Source organism: Mustela putorius, unplaced genomic scaffold (assembly GCF_011764305.1).
Source record: "Mustela putorius furo isolate JIRA1106 unplaced genomic scaffold, ASM1176430v1.1 tig00000460_pilon_pilon_pilon, whole genome shotgun sequence".
NCBI classification, from domain to species: domain Eukaryota; kingdom Metazoa; phylum Chordata; class Mammalia; order Carnivora; family Mustelidae; genus Mustela; species Mustela putorius.
In genome coordinates, this window is record NW_025421389.1 from 20,234,310 (window position 1) to 20,248,206 (window position 13,897).

Sequence of the window (13,897 nt, forward strand, 5' to 3'; positions counted from 1 at the left end):
AGTCAGAGAGGGGGAGGGGTGGAAGGAAGCATGCCCCTTTCTGAGCATGGCCCTGGGATTGCCGGTCTCAATCCCAGGACCATGGGTTCGTGACCTGAGGGATCATGACCTGAGCTAAAGGCAGAGGCTTTAACCCACTGAGCCACCCAGGCGCCCCAGCATCTAACTCTTGATCTCAGCTCAGGTCTTGATCCCAGGGTCATGAGTTCAAGCCCCATGTTGGGCTTCATGCTGGGTGTGAAACTTACTTAATTTAAAAAAAAAGCGTTGTTGAGGGTGGTCAATGATGACGAGGCTATCATGGTTAGCAAAGGTAAGGGGGAATAAGGTCATTTTTTGGACCAAAAATCCAGAAGCATTTTTGTGCTGTGGCACATAGTTGAACTCATTATTAGACCTCAGCTCAGTTTGTGCTGACATGGTGGCATTCAGAACAATAGAAAGATCATATACACTGTTTTCTGTATCTGCCCAAAGAGGAAACATCTTGGAAAGACACATCACATTTGGCCTTCCTCCCTCTCTGGGACACACGATGGGAATGCCGGCTAGGTGCTGTTAAAACAGTAGATGTAATGTAGATGAGATATCAAAAGAACTTGAAGAGTTAAGCAAAACAACAGAAGATTCTCAAATAAAGAGAAAATTATGGTCTCATGGAAAATGAAATGACTCTTCAATATGCACTATTCTCAGACATATGAGATGGACTGTTGCATAATTTTAAAAATATTGAGGGACACCTGGGTGGCTCTGTCAGTTAGACATCCCACTCTTGATTTTGACTCAGGTCTGATCTCAGGGTGGTGAGGTCAAGCCTGGCTTCGTACTGGGCATGGAGCCTGCTTAAGATTCTCAGTCTCAGGGGTGCCTGGGTGGCTCCATGGGTTAAAGCCTCTGCCTTCAGCTCAGGTCATGATCCCAGGACCCTGGGATCAAGCCCTGCATCGGGCTCTCTGCTCAGCAGGGGGCCTGCTTCCCCCCCACCATCACCCTTCCCTCTCTCTGCCTGCCTCTCTGCCTACTTGTGATCTCTGTCAAGTAAATTAAAAAATCTTTTAAAAAGGGGGGGGGCACCTGGGTGGCTCAGTGGGTTAAGCCACTGCCTTTGGCTCAGATCATGATCTCAGGGTCCTGGGATCGAGTCCCGCATCGGGCTCTCTGCTCAGCGGGGAGCCTGCTTCCCTCTCTCTCACTCTCTGCCTGCCTCTCTGCCTACTTGTGATCTCTCTCTGCCAAATAAATAAAATCTTTAAAAAAAAAAAAAGATTCTCAGTCTCCCACCCCCTCTGCCTCTCCACCCTTTCTCTCTCCTTTACTAAAATATGTGTATATATATATTTTATATATATATACACACATATATATAATATTGACAAAAGTTTAACCAGAAAAATCTAAATCTGTTTAGCTATTTTACTTTGTTTACAATTGATGAGGCAATACCGATACATTATTTTTTCAAAGACTTTATTTATTTATTTGAGTCTAGAGAGACAGAGAAAGCATGAGCAGCAGGAAGGGCAGAGGGAGATGCAGACTCCAGAGCAAGGAGCCCAATGGGGGACTCCATCCCAGGATCCCGGGTTCATGATATGAGTCAAAGGCAGACGCTTAACCAACTGAGCCACCCAGGCGCCCCTAATACATTATTATTATTATTATTATTATTATTATTATTAACAGAAGTCCATAGTTTCCATTAGTGTTGACTCTCTGTGTGGGTTTTGACAAATATGTAAGGCCATGTGTCTACCATCGAGTGTCATGTGGAATATTCTCACTGCCCTAAAAACCCCCTTGTTCCACCTACTCATCCCCTCCCTCCCTCTCCCACCCCCAGCTCCTGGCCACCACTAATATTTTTACTGTTTCCATAGTTTTGTTTTTCCCAGAACGTCAAATCATTGGAGTCTTATGGTACAGAGCCTTTTCAAATTAACTTCTTTCATGTAACAGTATGTATTCAGGGCTCCTCCGTGTCCTTCTGTGACTTGACAGCCCATTTCTAGTTATCTCTCAATAATATTCCACTGCCAGTGTGCCGGGTGGCTCAGTCGGTTAAGCGTCTGCCTTTGGCTCAGGTCATGATCTCAGGGTCCTGGGATCGAGCCCCGCATCAGGCTCTCTGCTCAGCAGGGAGTCCACTTCCTCTTCTCCCCTGCCACTCCCCTTGCTTGTGTTCTCTCTCTCCAGATCTTGAAAAAAAAAAAAAATTCTACTCTATGGATGTATTTCCCCGTTTATCCATTGTACTACTGAAGGACATCTCGGTTGCTGCAAGTTTTAGCAGGGGTGAATAAAGCTGCTGTGCACACCCGTGCACATGTTTTTGCGCGGATAGAATTTTTCAGCTCATTTGGGTAAATACCAAGGAGAACGATTGCTTGATCATACAGTAAAGACTATGTTTCGTTTTGTAAGAAACCGCCAACTGTTTTCCAAAGTTCTGCATTCCCACCTGCTGTGAATGAGAGTTCCTGTCGCTCTACGTCCTCACCAGCATCTGGTGGGGTTGGTGTTTGGAAATGTAGCCATTAGAAATGGATGCGTAGGAGCGTCTCACTGCTGCTTTAAGTAGCAATTCCCCAATGACAAATGATGTTGATATCTTTTCATATAGGTATTTGCTATCTTTATTTCTCGCTTTTTAAAAGATTTTACTTACTCAGCTAATTAGTTATTTATTTAGAGAGAGCGAGCAGTGCGAGGGGCAGAGGGAGAGGAAGAGAATCTCAAGCAGACTCCGTGCTGAGCACAGAGCCCAGTGTGAGGCTCGATCCCCTGACCCCAAAGACCTCCTGAAACCAGGAGTCAGATGCTTAACCCACTGAGCTAACCAGGAGCCCCTAGATACTAGTTCTTTATTAGATATGTGTTTTGCAAATATTTTCTCCCTGTCTGTGGCTTGTCGTCAGTCTCTCAACAGTGTCTTCCACAAAACAGAAGTTTTTAATTTTAACAAAGTCCAACTTACCAATTTTTTTTCTTTCATGGGTCATGCCACAAAGCCATGCCAAACCCAAGATCACTTTGATTCTCTCCTCTGCCATCAAGAAGTTTTATAGTTTAATGTTTTACACTTAGGTCCATGAGATTCATCTTTGTGAACCATGGGAGGTTTGTGTCTAGATTAATTCTTTTGCATGTAACTATCTAGTCGTTGTTTTACTTCTTGAGAGATTAAATAGCTTCTTTTAAATTCTCAAATTTAAAAGACTTTAAGACTTTCAAAGACTTAAAACTTTCTAAAGCTAAAGAAGCTACATTCTAATAAACTTGTCAGGGAACAAACTTGACAGAACACTCTGTTAGCAAGGTTTTGGGAACACAGACACTCTGGTACATTGCTCGTAGGAAAGCAGAATGTCACCCACCAGTGGGGAGTGGGTTGGCATCATTACCTACATATCTACATGTGCATTGTTACAAAGCTGCAGTAATCAAGACCGCATAGTAATGGCGTAACACGGACATTTTCAGAGACCAATAGAGAGCCCAGAAATAAACTCTGACATCCTTGCTCATGGGATCTTCAGCAGGAGTGCTCAGACCACTCAGTAGAGAAAGGACAATCTCTCCAACAAATGGTCTTGGGAAAACTGGACAACCATGTGCAAAAGCCTGAGTTTAGACTCTTATCTTATACCATCTTCAAAAATTAACTCAAAATGGAATAAAAACCTACATATAAGACCCGAACCTATGACATTCCTAGGAGAAAACATAGAGGAAAAGTTTCATGACATTGGACTTGGCAGTGACTTCTTGAATCTAACATCTAAAGCATAAGCAGTAAAAAAAGAAATTGGCCAAATTGGACACATTGTACACAGAGGCTCTTGTGCCTCAAGCAGCATGATCAACAGAGTAGCAAGGACGGTCTCCAGAGTGGGGGGAAAGTACTTGCCGGTCATGTATCTAATGAGGGTTGATGTCTGGAGAGCTCCTACCACTCAACGGCAGGTAATCACATGGGGGAGGGGTTCCTGTGCAAGACCAGAATGGACATGTCTCCAAAGATGATGTGCATTTGGCCAGCAGACAAATGGGGGGCAGCTTGGCATCTCTGGTCATACTAGTAGGGCTGAGGTGGGATGTCATCTTGTACCTAGTGGGATGGCTCCTAGCAAGGCAACAGAAAATAGCCAGTGTTGGCAAGGATGTGGAGAGGTTAGAGTCCTTGGGCATTATTGGTGGGACCGTGGAGTGGTGCAACATTATAGAAAACAGTATGGATTTTCCTCAACAAATTAAAAATAGAAACATCATACAATTCAGCAACCCCACTTCTAGGAATATATGCAGAAGAATTGGAAGCAGGGTCTCAAAGAGATATTTGCACACCCATGTTCATAGGAGCACTACTCACAAGAGCCGAGAGGTAGAAGCAAGCCAAGTGTCTAGTGATGCATAAATGTACAAATTGTGGTCTACACATCCAATGGAATTTTGTTCAACCAGAGAAACAAATGAAATTCTGATACATGCTACAGCAGGACTGAAACATGAGATTGTTAGGCCAAGTGAAAGAAGCCAGTTGCAAAAAGATGAATACTGTGTGATCCCACTTATACCTATATAGATTTCTAGAAGCAGGAAGTAGAATAGTGATCGCTGATGTCTAAGGGAAAGAGGGAAAGGAGGAGTTTTTGTTTAATGGATATAAATCCTCAGTTTTTTTTTTTGTTTGTTTGTTTTAAAAAGATTTTATTTATTTATTTGACAGACAGAGATCACAAGTAGGCAGAGAAGCAGGCAGAGAGAGAGGAGGAAGCAGGCTCCCCGCTGAGCAGAGAGCCCGATGTGGGGCTCGATCCCAGGACCCTGGGATCATGACCTGAGCCGAAGGCAGAGGCTTTAACCCACTGAGCCACCCAGGTGCCCCAAATCCTCAGTTTTTTAAGATAAAAAAAGTTCTGGGGACCTATTTCACAAAGAATATATTTACCACTACTGAACTATACACTTAACAATAGTTAAGATGGTAGATTTTATGTCATGTGGCTTGTTGGTTTTTTGGTTTTTTTGGTTTTTTTTTTTTAATTGTTGTTTTTACAGTAACTAAAAGCCAAAACAAAAGAAAAAAAGCTACGTATGCATTTAATCTTTGACCCAGCAATCCGCTTCCAGGAATTTACTGTTAAGACACTTTCAACAAAATTTATTGTAACATTATCTGTAACATTGCAAAATATTGGGAATCATCCAAAAGTCCAAACAGATTGTTTGACAAAACTATGGTAGGTAAATCCAATGGAATACCATGCAGCTGTTAAAAAAAAAAAAAAAAAAAAAAAAAAAAAAGAGGACACTGAGTGGCTCAGTCAGTTAAGCGTCTGCCTTCTGCTCAGGTCATGATTCCAGAGCCCCAGGATCCCACACTGGGCTCCTTGCTCCGCAGGGGAACCTGCTTCTCCTCCCTCTCCCTCTGCTGCTCCCCCTACTTGTGCTCTCTCGCTCTCTCTCTCTTTCAAATAAATACATTTTTTAAAAAAATTTTTAAATAAAATAAGGGGCGCCTGGGTGGCTCAGTTGGCTGGGTATCTGTCTTCGGCTCAGGTCATGATCCTGGGATCCTGGGGTCCTGGGATCGAGCCCTGCATCGGGCTCCCTGCCCAGCTGGGAGTCTGCTTCCCCCTCTCCTTCTCCCTCTGCCAGCCACCCTGCCTACTTTTGCTTTCTCTCCCTCTCTGTCAGATAAATAAATAAAATATATATTTTTAAGATTTTATTTATTTATTTGACAAACAGAGAGAGATCACAAATAGGCAGAGAAGCAGGCAGAGAGAGGAGGAAGCAGGCTCCCCACGGAGCAGAGAGCCTGACGTGAGGCTCGATCCCAGGACCCTGGGATCATGACCTAAGCCAAAGGCAGAGGCTTTAACCCACTGAGCCACCCAGGCGCCCCAATAAAATCTTTTAAAAAAATTAAATAAATGAAATAACTAAATTAAATTAAATTTAAATTAAATCAACAAAAATGAGAGAAAATATCCAAAACTGAAAGCAAACAGAAACAAATGAATGCAGCTATATTTCATGTGAATAATATAACCATCCAGAAAGGAGACAAGTAAGAACTAACTTTATATTCTCAGGCTGGGGGAAGAAAAGACTTCTTGAACCATTTTTATTAGCTTCGTGTTTTGTGGTGGTATGGGTCCAGCAAGTCTGAAATATCGCTGGGAGCCAGAGTTCTTCAGAAGAAGGGAGACATAAATATGGAATGCAGGAAGGCAAGGTAGAATCCCCTGGAGCTGGGTCAGCATTGGAAGTTGCCAGCATGAACTCATGCTTTCTGACAATGTATATACTATATATGTGTCTGTGTGTGTGTTAGAACACACACACACACACACATTATATATATTAGACTAGATCTAGGGGTGCCTGAGTGGCTCAGTTGATTGTCTTCGGTTTGGGTCATGATCTCAAGGTCCTGGGAATGAGGCCCAAGTCAGGCTCCCTGCTCGATGAGGAGTCTGCTTCTCCCTCTCCCTCTACCCCTCCTGCTCATGCTCTCTCTCCCAAGTAAATGAATAATCTTAAAAAAAGAATAATACAGGCTTCTGGGTGGCTCAGTTGGTTAAGCAACTACCTTTGGCTCAGGTGATGATCCTGGAGTCCCAGCATCAAGACCCACATCAGGCTCCCAGCTCTATGGGGAGTCTGCTTCTCCCTCTGACCTTCTCCCCTCTCATGCTCTCTCTCTCTCAAATAAATAAATAAAATCTTTTTAAAAATAATATGTTAGATAATATTAGATTATATTATATATAACATATATTAGTTTAGATGTATTACATATGTATTATTTTACGTATAGATATTTTATATATGTGTCATCTATATTATATGTATATGATATGTACATATTTTCCCCAGCTCTGTCCACTGAAAGAGTCGAGAAAGTTCATACCCAGTAACAAGGAGCATATCTGATGCCCAGATTTTGGTTTCTTTTTTTTTTTTTTTTTTTTAATATTTTATTTACTTATTTGACAGAGAGAGATCACAAGCAGGCAGAGAGAGAGGAGGAATCAGGCTCCCTGCTGAGCAGAGAACCCGATGCGGGCCTCGATCCCAGGACCCTGAGATCACGACCCGAGCCGAAGGCAGGGGCCCAACCCACTGAGCCACCCAGGTGCCCCAGATTTTGGTTTCTAACTACCATTTCTAACTACCATTCCCCACTAAAAAGAATTTCACAATGGGAAAATGGTTGATTACAGGACTGGGGCGTAGAAGGTACAGGGTAAACTAGGTGTACCAGAAAGAAAATAGTGCCAAAAATTACGGTGTATGGAGGAGAGAATGTCAAAGAACACGAGAGCCTGCTCAAAGGTGGCCAAATCTGGGCTAATGTCAGCCTCAAAGTAAATAAGGACAGTAAAGGCATAAAATCCATGGAATACAGTAGGAATCCGTTAGTCTAAACTAGTAAGACAAACCAGCAAATGAGAAAGGAGAGCTCCTCTTTATGGTACGGTGCTGGCCCCTACGCAGGGAGGGAGGCTGGAGGTAGAAAATCACCATTTCAAAACTATCATAGTGAAAACTGAAAGCCATTCAGGCCCAAACCATCGAGGGAGACTACCGTACGCCTTCCTTGTGTAGTTCTCTGGCCTGGGAGCGTCACCATAACTGAAGCACAAGGACGCATCAGGCAAATCCAAATAATGGGACGGACCGAGCCTGGGGAAGCATCACAGATGGAAGGAGAACTGAGCACTAAATGTAATGGAGAGTTCTGGACGGTGTCCCACGCTGGGGCTAGACATGGTGGCTACAATGGGCATTATTAGGACTCTTGTCAAACTGGAATATGGATCATAGAGTAGACATGTCTTGCAGCGACTTGAATCTTTTAAATTGGATAACTGTTTCGGGGTTATGTAAAAGAATAGCCTTCTTGGGGCACCTCGCTGGCTCAGTCAGAGGAGTGTGCGACTCAATCTCAAGGTCATGAGTTCGAGCCCCCATGATGGGGTGTAGAGATTATTAAAAAATAATAATAATAAACTTGGGGCACCTGGGTGGCTCAGTGGGTTAAAGCCTCTGCCGTCAGCACAGGTCGTGATCTCAGGGTCCTGGGATGGAGCCCTGCATCAGGCTCTCTGCTCAGCAGAGAGCCTGCTTCCCCCTGTCTCTCTGGTTGCCTGTCTTGCCTACGTGTGATCTCTCTCTCTGTCAAATCAATTAAAAAAAAAAAAAGGAAATACTGAGGTAGTAAGGGACCTAGAAGCATGATGTATGCAATCTACTCTCATGATTCATAAGAAAAATAATTATATATACACACACATATACCAAATAAAATTTCTGGGGTGGCTGGCTGGCTGGCTCAGTCAGGAAAGCACGCAACCCTTGATCTCCAGGTTGTGACTTAGAGCCCCATGTTGGGTGTAGAGATTACTACAAAAAATATGAATTTTAATTTGGAGAGAGACTAAAAGAGCAACAAATGTGGTAACATGTTAATAATACGTGGCACTAAATAAAGGGTATAAAAGAAAACAAATAAAGGGTATAAGAGGATTCTTTGCTATTTGGGGTACCTGGCTGGCTCAGTGGGTTAAAGCCTCTGCCTTCGGCTCACATCATGATTCCAGGATCCTGGGATCAAGCCCCTCACTGGGCTCTCTGTTCCTTGGGGAGCCTGCTTCCCCCCCCCCCACCTGCCTCTCTGCGTACTTGTGATCTCTGTCTGCCAAAAAAAATAAATAAAATATATTTTTTTAAAAGAGGATTCTCTGCTATTTGCAAATTTCTCAATGTTTGACATCATTTCAAAATAGAATTAAATGTATACATATGGAAACTAAAACAAGGAAATAAAAATGTTTGCATGACCATAAAGAATAAGATGCACATGCAAATATTCCCCAAACCAACGTCTTATACAGAGACTATCTTCTGGCCACGATCAAGTCACAATCTCAACTGAAGAGAGATTTGAAGAAATGTAGCAACAGCCTGCTTTTCAGAGTTTTCTTTTCTTCTTCTTTTTTTTTAATATTTTATTTATTTATTTGACAGAGAGAGATCACAAGTAGGCAGAGAGGCAGCAGAGAGAGAGGAGGAAGCAGGCCCCCTGCCGAGCAGAGAGCCTGATGCGGGGCTCGATCCAGGACCCTGAGATCATGACCTGAGCCGAAGGCAGCGCCTTAACCCACTGAGCCACCCAGGCGCCCCCAGAGTTTTCTTTATAAGGTCTCAGCCTTGAAGACTTTTTGCAAAAGTAAAACCACCACCACCCAGGGAACAGTCAGCGGTCCTATGATACCATCCTATGGGGACAGATATATCTATGCTTGCGAACATAGCATGATAGAGTTATTGGCCCGTGTCGCCGCACTCCCTGCTACAGTGAGCTTCCTCCAAAGTGTCCCCTGCCTGGCTGAGCAGCACCCTTTGTATCGCTGAGAGCCACCTGTCTTGGTTAGACGGCTCTGGGCTAAGATTCTCACCGGACATCCCACCATTAGCGGCGCACGGGGTCTGGGGGCCTAAATGCCTGTCCACAAGAGCATTTGTGTGTCATGGTGAATGCCAGAAGTGGACCAGAATTGAAAGAATCTGCTGCTGAAGAAGACAGCGATGATGAGGTTGACCCTGTTGCTGGGCTTAGGTTTGTGCCTAGTGATAAATGAGCACTGGAGACAATGCTCCCGCAATGCGAATGCCAGGCTTCGCGTCCTGACCCCGAGGACAAAGACGGAGAAGAACACAGGAACAAGGGTGGGGGACATCTCTCCATTTTATACCTGGGAAGAAGGGTTAAGAAGACCAAGCCACGTGGAAGAGACTAGAAGGAATGCTTTCTCAGTCTGCGAGCAGCCAGTACAACATGGTTGAAGTCCAGACAGAAGGTTCAAGAAGAGAGTATGAAGATGAGATGGAGGCAGACACCACACCCAACAGCTGCTGGACAGTTGCGGGTACAGGTGATGATCACTGGGCATGCTCGATGCGGCCGTGGGATCTGCTCATAACTAGGAAGGAACGTGATGCCTCTTCTCCTGTGGCGTGGGTGTTGATGAAAGTCTCGCTTCTTCTCCAGAATTTACCTGAACCGATTCTTGAGGTAGACTGTCCTGACACAAAAAGCTGCCACCAGCAGAAGAAACTAGGACCTTTATTAACAAAAGGGAATTAACTTAACCAAGAAGGTACTTATAGCTTATCACCTAACCCCAAGCTCTCTGTGTATAGGTCCCCTCTGAGCAGCCCCATAGTTCCTGCCCTCTACTCCCTGTACTTTCCATGACCTGGCAGGTGGATGTGGTGAGAAGCACAGGTGCTTGAAGGCCTAGGTAGACCGGATGGGAAGGAGGAAGGCTGCTCCCAAGATACAGGCTTTCAGAGCCCAAGGATCCCTTTCCCCTTAAGATCCTGGCCTCTGCTCATTCTTCACAGGGGTAAGGGTCTTTTTTACTAATCTGGGACCCAGATTACTTCATTCAGGCATCATCAGGGAGTCTCTTGGGAAGCATCCCAGCCACATGAAATACCTCTAACGCAGATGTTTCTGTCGAGCTCTTACTTCTTTCACCATGTTTCACCAGTCAATACCTCTTAGGACATATCCTTTAATTTCTAACCTCTTAGGTCAGTGTCCATAACAACAAGTGAAATTTCAATGAAGTCCTCAAAGTATTTCAGTGATAATTGTTTTATCTTTGTAATAGTTTAACAAATCTAGGTCTTCTTTAAAAAAAAAAAAAAAAAGTAATGGAGGTGCCTGGGTGGCTCAGTGGGGTTGGACCTTTGCCTTCAGCTCAGGTCATGATCTCGGGGTCCTGGGATTGAGCCCCACATCGGGCTCTCTGCACAGTGGGGGGCCTGCTTCTCCCCCACACCCCACCTCTGCCTGCCTCTCTGCCTACTTGTGATCTCTGTCCAATAAATAAAGAAAAATCTTTTAAAAAAATGTATAGAGTTACCAAATCACCATGTTGTACACAATGTAACATTGTCTTGCAATGTTATTTGATCAGCTAGGATCAAATAAAAATTTTTAAAATAAAATTCTGAGGCACCTGACTGGCTCAGTTGGTTAAGCATCTACCTTTGGCTCAGGTTATGACAGGGTTCTGGAATTAGAGGCCCTCATCAGGCTCCCTGCTCAGGGAGGAGCCTGCTTCTCCCTCTGCCCCTACCCCTGCTTGTGCTTTCTCACTCTCACTCTCCCTCAAATAAATAAATAAATAAATAAAACTCTTTAAAAATATATATATATTTCTGAGGGAAAATTTTTTTTAAACATTAAAAGAGTAAACCAAGAAACACCAAGTGGACCTGGATATTGCTTTAAGAGATGGTGAAAATTGCAATATAAATGATAAAGATTAGTATGATGAAAAAATACTTTAAACATTTTCTGGGATAAAATATTTATCATATGTAATGTCTATATAATGTCCGAACATGATAAAAGTTTATGTTCCAGTTCTGAATCAAAGCACATTTTTTTAAAGATTTTATTTATTTATTGACAGACAGAGATCACAGGTAGGCAGAGAGGCAGGCAGAGAGACAGGGGGAAGCAGGCTCCCTGCTGAGCAGAGAGCCTGATGCAGGGCTCGATTCCAGGACCCTGGGATCATGACCTGAGCCAATGGTAGAGGCTTTAACCCACTAAGCCATCCAGACGCCCCAAAGCACATTTTTTTTTAAAGATTTTTTTATTTGAGAAAGAGTGCACCCACACACACAAGTGGGGGAAGGGGCAGAGAGAGAGACAGACAGACAGAGAGAGAAGCAGATTCCCCACTGCGCACACAGCTCCATGTGGGGCTCAATCTAAGGACCCTGAGATCATAACCTGAGCCAAAACCGAGAGTCACATGCTTAACCGACTGAGCCACCCAGAACCCCCTCAAAACACTGGTTTAAAAACATTAGGAATAATTTCAGTTAGGAGCAAAGTTTCTCTAAATTGGAATGAAATTTTTAAATATCTAAGAACGAGAATACTTCCAGAAAGGTTGATTAATTTAGCATAACTACCAACATATGCACAGTGAGAAAAACTTTTATCATAACAACACAATTAGGGATTTTGCCAAAATTAAGGCAAGAAATATTAATTTAATGTAATCAAACACATAATAATTTATGAGTTGTATATGACTGTATTATTCTATCCAAACATTGTTGGCCCATCATGAGAATACCCAGGCATGTGCAATAATAATTAAGTTAATTTATGGGACGCCTGGCTGGCTCAGTCGGTGGAGTATGTGACTCTTGATCTCGGGGTTGTAAGTTCGAGCTCGGCATTGGGTGTAGAGATTACTTAAACATAAAATCTTTCAAAATTAAGTTAATTTTCCTTGGGCATTTTGTTGACTTAAAGTCATACAAAAACCATCGCCTTACATATATTTTTTTAAGATTTTATTTATTCAACACACAGAGAGAGGGAACACAAGTAGGCAGAAAGGCAGGCAGAGAGAGAGGGAGAGGCAGGCTCCCCCTCGAGCAGAGAGCCCGATGCAGAGATCATGACCTGAGCTGAAGGCAGAGGCTTAACACACTGAGCCACCCAGGTGCCCCTATTTTTTTTTTTTTTATGGTGTTGTTACAAAGTGTATTTGTCAAGGTAAGGGGTTAAAGCATATTTAACTGTCAGCTTTCAAATAACTCACATATTTCAATATAGGATACGTGAGCCCTTACTTGTGCTCTGACCTGGCCCCACAAATACTGGGGTTAGGACCCTTCTTCCACTTCTCTGTATAGGTAACTATTTTTACTGGTTTTGGTCCTTTTAATGTTTCTATTTGAAAGTAAGAGGGGCGCCTGGGTGGCTCAGTGGGTTAAGCCGCTGCCTTCGGCTTGGGTCATGGTCTCAGGGTCCTGGGATCGGGTCCCGCATGGGGCTCTCTGCTCAGCAGGGAGCCTGCTTCCTCCTCTCTCTCTCTCTGCCTGTCTCTCTGCCTACCTGTGACCTCTCTCTGTCAAATAAATAAATAAAATCTTTAAAAATAAATAAATAAAATAAAATAAAGTTCTGGCCATCACTCTATTTTTTTTTTTTAAAGATTTTATTTATTTATTTGTCAGAGAGAGAGTGAGCGAGAGCGAGTACAGGCAGACAGAGTGGAAGGCAGAGTCAGAGGGAAAAGCAGGCCCCCTGCGGAGCAAGGAGCCCAATGCGGGACTCGATCCCAGGACGCTGGGATCATGACCTGAGCCGAAGGCAGCTGCTTAACCAACTGAGCCACCCAGGCGTCCCTGGCCATCACTCTATTATCAGAGACCTTAACCGACTGAGTAACCCAGGTGCCCCCACAGTTACCTATTATTATCATGAAAATGAAGCTGGGAGGGGGTGCCTGGGTGGCTCTCTCGTTAAGCATTAAGCGTCTGGCTCAGGTCATGATCCCAGGGTTCTGGGATCAAGCCCCACATCAGGCTCTCTGCTCAGCAGGGAGCCTGCTTCTCCCTCTCTCTCTGCTTGTGTTCCCTCTCTGGCTGTGTCTTTCTCTGTCAAATAAATAAATAAAATCTTTAAAAAAAAAAAAGAAAGAAGGAAAGAAAGAAAAGAAAACAAAGCTAGGTTTCCACTCTTCCAGGCAGCTGTCTGGGACCACGTCAAGCTGGGTTCAGTAACTGGTATATGTGCATATTTGCACCCTCGTATTTGACACTTGTATTCTAATTGTTTTCTCACTCCAAGTTCCGCAAGAACACTGACCTTGTCTCAGTTACCATCCTGCTTCCAGCTCCACCTTAGTACCTGCTACCCAACATCCAAGCTCAGAACGATGAGACAGAAGAGGGAACCACCACCATGCCCTTGTCCTTCACATCACACCCTCTCTGTCCACATGTCGTCTCTATTTCTTTCCACTACTGTTATCACTCAGGATGAATTGGAATGTGG

At 43.7% G+C, this 13,897-nt stretch overlaps 1 pseudogene; it reads left to right on the forward strand.

Moving 5' to 3' along the window:
• Nucleotides 1-300: 300 nt before the first annotated feature.
• Nucleotides 301-10,637, forward strand: LOC101677741 (annotated as a pseudogene).
• Nucleotides 10,638-13,897: the final 3,260 nt, after the last annotated feature.